Raw genomic sequence first — 7270 nt, 5'->3', positions numbered from 1 at the left:
CGGGTATATATATACTGCTATGGTCTGAATGTTTGTGCCCTCCAAAATTCATGTCAAAATTTAATTGCCATTGTAGCAGTATTAAGAGGTGGGAACTTTTTAGAGATGATTAGGCCATGAGGGCTCTGCCCTCAGGAGTGGGATTAATGCCATTAAAAAAGGGCGAGTTCTGGCCCCTTTGCCTCTTTGCTCTTCTGTTATGTGAGGATACAGAGTTCCTCTCTTTGCCCTTCTGCCTTCCTCCATGTGAGGACAGAGAATTCCTTTCTCTTGGCTCTTCCATCCTTTGATGACACAGCAAGAAAATTCTCGCCAGATGCTGGCACCTTGATATTACACTTCCCCCTCTCTGGAACTGTGAGCCAATAAATTTCTGTTCATTATAAAGTATCCAGTCTGTGGTATTCTGCTATAGCAGCACAAAATGGACTGAGACACCTACCTTGACATTTTTCCAGCTAATCCAAAAGGAAATTGGGTAAGAACTTGAATGATACAGTGCAATTCTACCCCTAATGGTTCTGTCTTAGGCTGCTTGGGCTGCTGTAACAAAATACCATAGACTGGGTAGCTTATAAACAGAGTTTACTTCTCACTGTTCTGGAAGCTAGGAAGTCCAAGATCAAGGCATCAGCAGATTTGGTGAATGGTGAAGACCTGTTTCCTGGTTCATAGATGGTGCTTTCTTGCTATGTCCTCACATGGGTGGAAGTGGCTAGCTAGTTCTCCGGGGTCGCTTTTATAAAGGAACCAATCCCAGTCATGAAGGTTTTGCTCTCTTGACCTAATCACCCTTCAAAGACCTCACCTTCAAATACCGTCACCCTGGGAGTTGGGATTTCAACATATGAATTTTGGGGGCACACAAACATGTGGACCATCTCAGGCTACAAAAGAAGTCAAAGTATGTGTCCATCTTATGGTTGGTCAGTAAGGTTGCTTTTCTATAAAACACATGGAACACACTGGTACACATAACAAGGTGACTCATGGTAAAGGTGATTGTGCCATAATGAATGCTATAAATCATGACACCAAGCTTGCTTTTTAAAGTGCCTTCTCTGGCTATTATTCTATTGCTGAGGACACAAATTCTGACATTTTGTCTACTTTTTATTTTGCTATGGAACTTGGTGAACCATCAGCTCATTCTTACTGGCTTGTGCATGTATACTGAAGATGAAAATGATTAACAACAGTTTGAGTTTTTACAGAACTTCCTTTCTGGAACCTTTATTTTTGGTAGGTATGTGGGAGGACTGGGGTAAACACATGACATCAAACAGAATTTTGGCAAAGGACTGACAACCCCAATCATAAACTTTTAGACATTTAGACAATTTTCATATGAATATTTAGAAACGTCTTACCTAAGCTAATGTTTACATGTGCGTGCATTGCTTTTTACTTTGCTAAAATATTTTTTACTAAAATATTTTTTTGTTTGATTTTTGTTTATACTCTATATGTTTCAATAAAGACTTAAGGTGACTTATGAAACTAATACAATAAAAAGGATTTAAAAAATATTGGTAAAAGGGCTAGACAGAAGCCACTCAGATATTCTGGGTGTGCTTAGCTGGTGCCATCTTTTGATAGGGAAACCTGGCAAACTACAAAACCTTAAGAGTCTTCATTCTCCCTGACCTACCAGTTCCACTTTTAAGAATATATCTGAAGGAAATAATGAAGGATGAGGGCAAAAATTTAGCTATACTCACTGTGCTTACCTACATTACACAATTATTTATAATGGCAAACAATTGAAAACAATTTAAACATGCAACAGGAATAAATTGGTTAAATAAATGACATAATATCCACTTTGTGGATACCATGCAATTGTTTAAAATGATGTTGTAGAATACTATTTAATTCTATCGAAGTACTGTGCTTACCTACATTACACAATTATTTATAATGGCAAACAATTGAAAACAACTTAAACATGCAACAGGAATAAATTGGTTAAATAAATGACATAATATCCATTTTGTGGATACCATGCAATTGTTTAAAATGATGTTGTAGAATACTATTTAATTCTATCGAAGATGTTCAATATATCTATTGAAGTTGTTAAATTAAGAAAGCAGAGTGAAAAATATTGGGCATAGAATAAGCCACTTTAAAAAATGCATATATAGTATATGTGCTGTGAAATGCCAAACTATAGAGAACTAAATGTGGTTGGTGAAAGGACAGATCATTTTTATTTCTTTTTTCTTACATGTTTAACACATTTTATATCGTGAATATATATTACAATTGTGAAGAGAAAAACAAGGTGTTTATTATTTTTTGAGTAGGTAAGAAAGTGAGTAGAATGGGAAGATGACATAGGAAGTTAAAATGAACTTTAAGGTTACTTCTCAAAATGCAAGCAGTAAGATTCTGTGCAGGTGGGCCATACATTTTGTTCAAGTCTTTCAAGAGCCAAAGGCAAGAGAGAAACAGAATCAACTATTATATCTATACTATCTGTAGTATAAGAACAATCTGTTAATCAACAACTTGAAAGTAAATATAATGGCAGATTTCACTGGGCTTTCACCTACATGTAGACTGAAAACAATATGCTGAAAGTAAAAAGTTAAATACTAGTTTATCAGTCCCCTTTGAACCTTTATATAAAGGGTGGCCATAAAGTCTGGAAACATGGAAAATATAATTTTTTACAGGTTTATATTAAGTAAATTATATTATTATATATCAGTGTTACAGATTAAACGTACTTGATTATTTACTTCTTCTGGGGTATGCCAAAGGTATAGTTTTATTCAGTAAAAATCAGAGGGAGAAATCAACTAAGGCTATACATTGTGGCTACTTTTGCTGGGATTGAGGAAAATGAGTCAGTGTACCATGCTCACTGTATGAACTATGCATTATTACAAGGGATGTCATATTTAAAGTATCGTGTAATGTCATGGAACATATCATGTAATGTAATAACAGCAAACCATTAATTACGTATATTTTCCTGTGTTTCCAGATTTTATGGCCAACCTATACAGCTATTAATATTGTTATGTGTATGCCCTCTTGAAATTCCACAGATTCACTTTAACTTTCCTAGTATATAATAAAATTCCTTAAATTTCATTTGACCCAGATTTAGTAAGACTTAGAAGAAAGGGGTTTTGCACTTTTATGATTTTATTTTGGTTTTACACAAGTAAGTTTTGGAAGACTATGTTTCTTTGCCACTAGAAGGGTAAAATAGCTGCCTGATTTTTGGTTGTTAAAATATGTGCACACTATGCAGCAGCTACACAGTGACAAACTTCTCCCAAGTACTCATTTTGCCAGTCTAGTCATAGTGATATGTTGGATGCCATTTCCAAGAGTACTTTTCTGGGACCTTTTGAAAAATATCTTCATGAAAGATTTCACTTCCTAAAGGAGTTATTGCATGAAATTTTCAGAAACAAGTCAGTGCTCAACTTAAAGCCTTTTATAGAAAATGTTCAACCATCCAATCCTGTTCACATTAATAAGTAGTCAGTCTAGTCATAGTGATATGTTGGATGCCATTTCCAAGAGTACTTTTCTGGGACCTTTTGAAAAATATCTTCATGAACGATTTCACTTCCTAAAGGAGTTATTGCACGAAATTTTCAGAAACAAGTCAGAGCTCAACTTAAAGCCTTTTATAGAAAATGTTCAACCATCCAATCCTGTTCACATTAATAAGTTTTAGTTTATATAATAACAATTAGTTTCTTATATTTAAGGTAATGTTCTTGTGCTTCATCCAAATGGCTTGTTAAGAAAAAAAATGGAAATTTAACTCTGAGTAGTTTCAAGAAAGAAAGTAATGATCATAATGGTTGTGAGCTCTTTGTAATAAGGAATTGTCTAGCAATACTACTAAGGGACATATTCAATAATATTTAATGACTATTAGACTAATGACAATACTGATTTGCCATGATGTCTTTCTTCAAAGTTATTTTTCACGTCAATAAATTAATGCTATGTGTTACAGGACAGGTTTTACTGTTTGTCTTGGTGTATAGGCCTCTTGGATAAACTCTTTTAAACAACCAAAAGCGGTGAAAAAACTTTTACAACTGATTTTTCCCTGGAGTATTGACTGGACTGAGAAAACGAGAAACACCTTTGTCATTATGTAGCCAAATGGGGTACACATATTTTACCTGTTAAATAATCAGTGAGCACTTTCTCCTTCTAGATGTGAAGAAACTTTTCTTCAAACTTATATCTGAGAGACAGAATGTTGTGGCTGACCTGTTTTTTCCCACAGGTTTCATCTGAGATATCAGAAGTCTATCTGTCTCTTTCTAAATATACCGAGAGAATGCTTGTCTGCAGGGCAAGTAAGTTAAATGCAGAGAAGAAAAATAATCATCATTAAACAGTATTCCTATGCTATTGAATATTTGTTTCAGTTCAAAATAGGTATATGCATTGTAAGAAGTGAGCCATGAAGAATGGAGCAAATGAGCATGTGTTCAGGTGGAAGTGCTGCAGTCCTGGGCATCATTCCTTGTCACTGGGGATTCTGCATCTGCCTAGTGATGGAGCTGGACTACATAGTCCCTTCCCCCGGTCAAAAGTTATGTTTAGAATTTATTAAGCCTTTTATTTTTAACATAAATGTTTTTTATTCATAAAATTTATCATGGTCAGCAACTATGTATTCCTTGGTATGATTATTCAGTTAATGTTTGCCTTCCCATTCATGGCAACAGGGACTGTGCTGTTTTGGTCACCAATGTAACCACAGAGCCTGGCATTATAGTAGATCCTCAATATATATAGTATGTTTGTTCGAGAACATATGGGAAGTCACAAAAAATGGGTGGAAGGCAGAGCTAATAGAAACGGAAAAAATAAAAGTAAACCATGGCATCTTCATTTGAAATATCAAATAGCAGTTTAAATCTCTTCTATTAGGACTATTGTTGGTGCTGAGGTCATGGTACCAACAATAAATGGGCCATTTAAAGCCACTCTGGTAAAGGGAGCAAGACCTGCTTGCTGAGGAAATTGCCACTTTACATCGGTTCAATTAAGAAAATAAAATGAAGTACTGTGGGTATCTTCATTGTTTGTTCTGCATATAAGTTCCTAGGGTTCCAGCTGTTTCTGTGATAAAGGAAGCTTACAGTACCTTACTTTGTTATTTAGACATCAATCCTACTTCCATCTTTTGTGACTTCGCATAAGTTCTCTAATGAACATACTATATATTGAGCATCTACTATAATGCCATGCTCTGTGGTTACATTGGTGACCAAAATAGCACAGTCTCTGTTGCTATGAACGGGAAGGTTGAGTCTTTAATAACCAACCTTTTCCTCAAAATGCAATTTCATATGAAAAACACTTTAGTCATGGGCCATATATCAACCCAAACAGTGATTGATTACAGACCTCATATTTGACACATGAAGATAGGACCTCACTCTCTCAAGTATCCTACTTCCTCCCATGACTCCTCTTTTGCCATTTCCCCAGTTCCTTTTGGCGATACTATCTCCTATCTCTAAATTGGGATTACATTTTTTTTTTTTAGATGGCTGGCCTGTATGGGAATCCAAACCCTTGACCTTGGTGTTACACCACCACACACTTACCAGGTGAGCTAACCGGCCATCCCTGGGTTTACATCTTTGAAATAGACTGTACTTTTGTGAACTGTGTTACTCTTGTCCCCAGAGTTTCTAAAGGTACCCAGTACTCAAATTTCAAAGGTTTCTGTTATTTTCATAGATGACCTTAGCTACCTTATAACTGAGATTGTGCTTTCTTATCTGTGTTGTCTCAGGGGTATTTGACAATTTGCTTTATTTCACAGAGGGTTCATATGCCAGCCAACATTGTCTCATCCCCAGGATACACCACTCTTCAAAACTTTCTTTCTGCTTTGTCAATCTGTTAGGTTCTCAGAGCAGGTGATTGCAGACCTGAGTTGATTTGAATGTCCTTGGGAAGAATCCGGCCTCTAAGGTCCTTCCTGGTTCAAATACCAGGTTATAGAAATCCTTCCACTTGGAGAGTCATTCCTTTGGATTCAAGCAGTACTTCCTCAGTGTTCTTTCTGCATTTCAAATTTAGGGGGGGCAGACACATGAAGTCACCTTTGTGAGAATGTTCTCTTCAAAAGATTATCTGTGGATCAGACAGGACCAGAGCAAGTCTGAAAGCACTTGTGACCTTGGGAGGAGGAGGAGGAATCTCTGAGATTCAGTGCCAGGGAAAGTAGAAGAGGACAAACTTTTTTTTTTTTTTTTTTTTTTTTTTATCCTTTATTGGGTTTTAGACCACAGGGTGTCTTTCACATGACAAGATTTAAGATTTGGTGCTCAAGGACTCTCCTTTTGATGCTCCACCAGCCTCCACCTTCCGATCTCCCCCAGGCCCTCCCTTCTTCTGCAGCGCCGCTCTCCTCTTCCATCCCAACGCTCCAGAAGGGCGCCGGCAGCGCGGGCCGCCGCAGAGGACCTCCTTCCCGCCTCTCCAACGCGCAGCCCCGCGTTTCGGCTGCGCGCTTCCTACAGTCCTCCAAAGGCGAGTAAAACACAACAGTCCCGCACTCACCCTCAACTGTCACCCTCTAGCTTCCTCCCCCGTGGCTAAGGCTTTCGGTCACTTCTGCATAAATAAGAGAGCCCAGAGCCTGAGAAACCAGCTGCCGATCAGTCCCACTTGTGAAGAGCAATCTTATTCCGGCGCGGACGCTCTGTCTTGCAGTCCGATCTCGGCTGACACGCCGCGCCGCTGTCCCCTCTCCGGGGCCCGCGCGTCCTGTCACTTCGGGCGGCGAGCACCTCCCGCTCGGGCCTGGGCCTCTCCCCGCCTCCCGCCAGCAGACCTCGCTGCTCCGCCTCCGGCCCGCGTTGCCTCGGCCTCCATTGGTGCGGGCCCGCCCCAGAAGGGCGCCCATTGGCCGGTTGGGAAGTCACTCACCCGGCGCATTCCGCCGCCCGCAGGCTTGCGGGGAAACTTCCTTATTATTGTGACGCCGAAAACGGAGAAACCCCGAGCCAGACTAGAGGGGCCGTGACACTCGGAATCCCAAGCTGCGGTTCGGAGGCTGCTGAGGTGCGCGGGCTGGGGACCGGGGTTCCAGGGAGGGGGACTCCGCGGAGCCGCGGCCGCCGCGTTCCGCCCCGCTCGGCTGTCAGCGCGCGGCGCCCGGGGGTTGGCTGCAGGGCACCTCCCGCGACGACCTGGGGCCGCGGGGAGGTCGGGGCGCGGCGCCTGCGGGGCGGACGGCAGGGCTGCGCCGCGGCGCCCC

At 40.3% G+C, this 7270-nt stretch overlaps 1 protein-coding gene across 4 annotated transcripts in view; it reads left to right on the top strand.

The window, feature by feature from the left end:
- The first annotated feature begins 6978 nt into the window (after nucleotides 1–6978).
- Nucleotides 6979–7270, top strand: part of HERC3 (HECT and RLD domain containing E3 ubiquitin protein ligase 3) — a 110081-nt gene continuing 109789 nt past the window's right edge. For all 4 annotated transcript variants that reach the window (XM_008581080.1, XM_008581079.1, XM_008581078.1 and 1 more), the window contains exon 1: nucleotides 6979–7074. The gene's annotated coding sequence lies outside the window, so the exon portion shown is untranslated. The remainder of the gene's footprint in view (nucleotides 7075–7270) is intronic.

This window comes from Galeopterus variegatus, unplaced genomic scaffold (genome assembly GCF_000696425.1).
Source record: "Galeopterus variegatus unplaced genomic scaffold, G_variegatus-3.0.2 Scaffold2258, whole genome shotgun sequence".
NCBI lineage: Eukaryota > Metazoa > Chordata > Mammalia > Dermoptera > Cynocephalidae > Galeopterus > Galeopterus variegatus.
The sequence above is the reverse complement of the archived record's forward strand: the minus strand, read 5'-3'. Positions and strand labels throughout refer to the sequence as shown.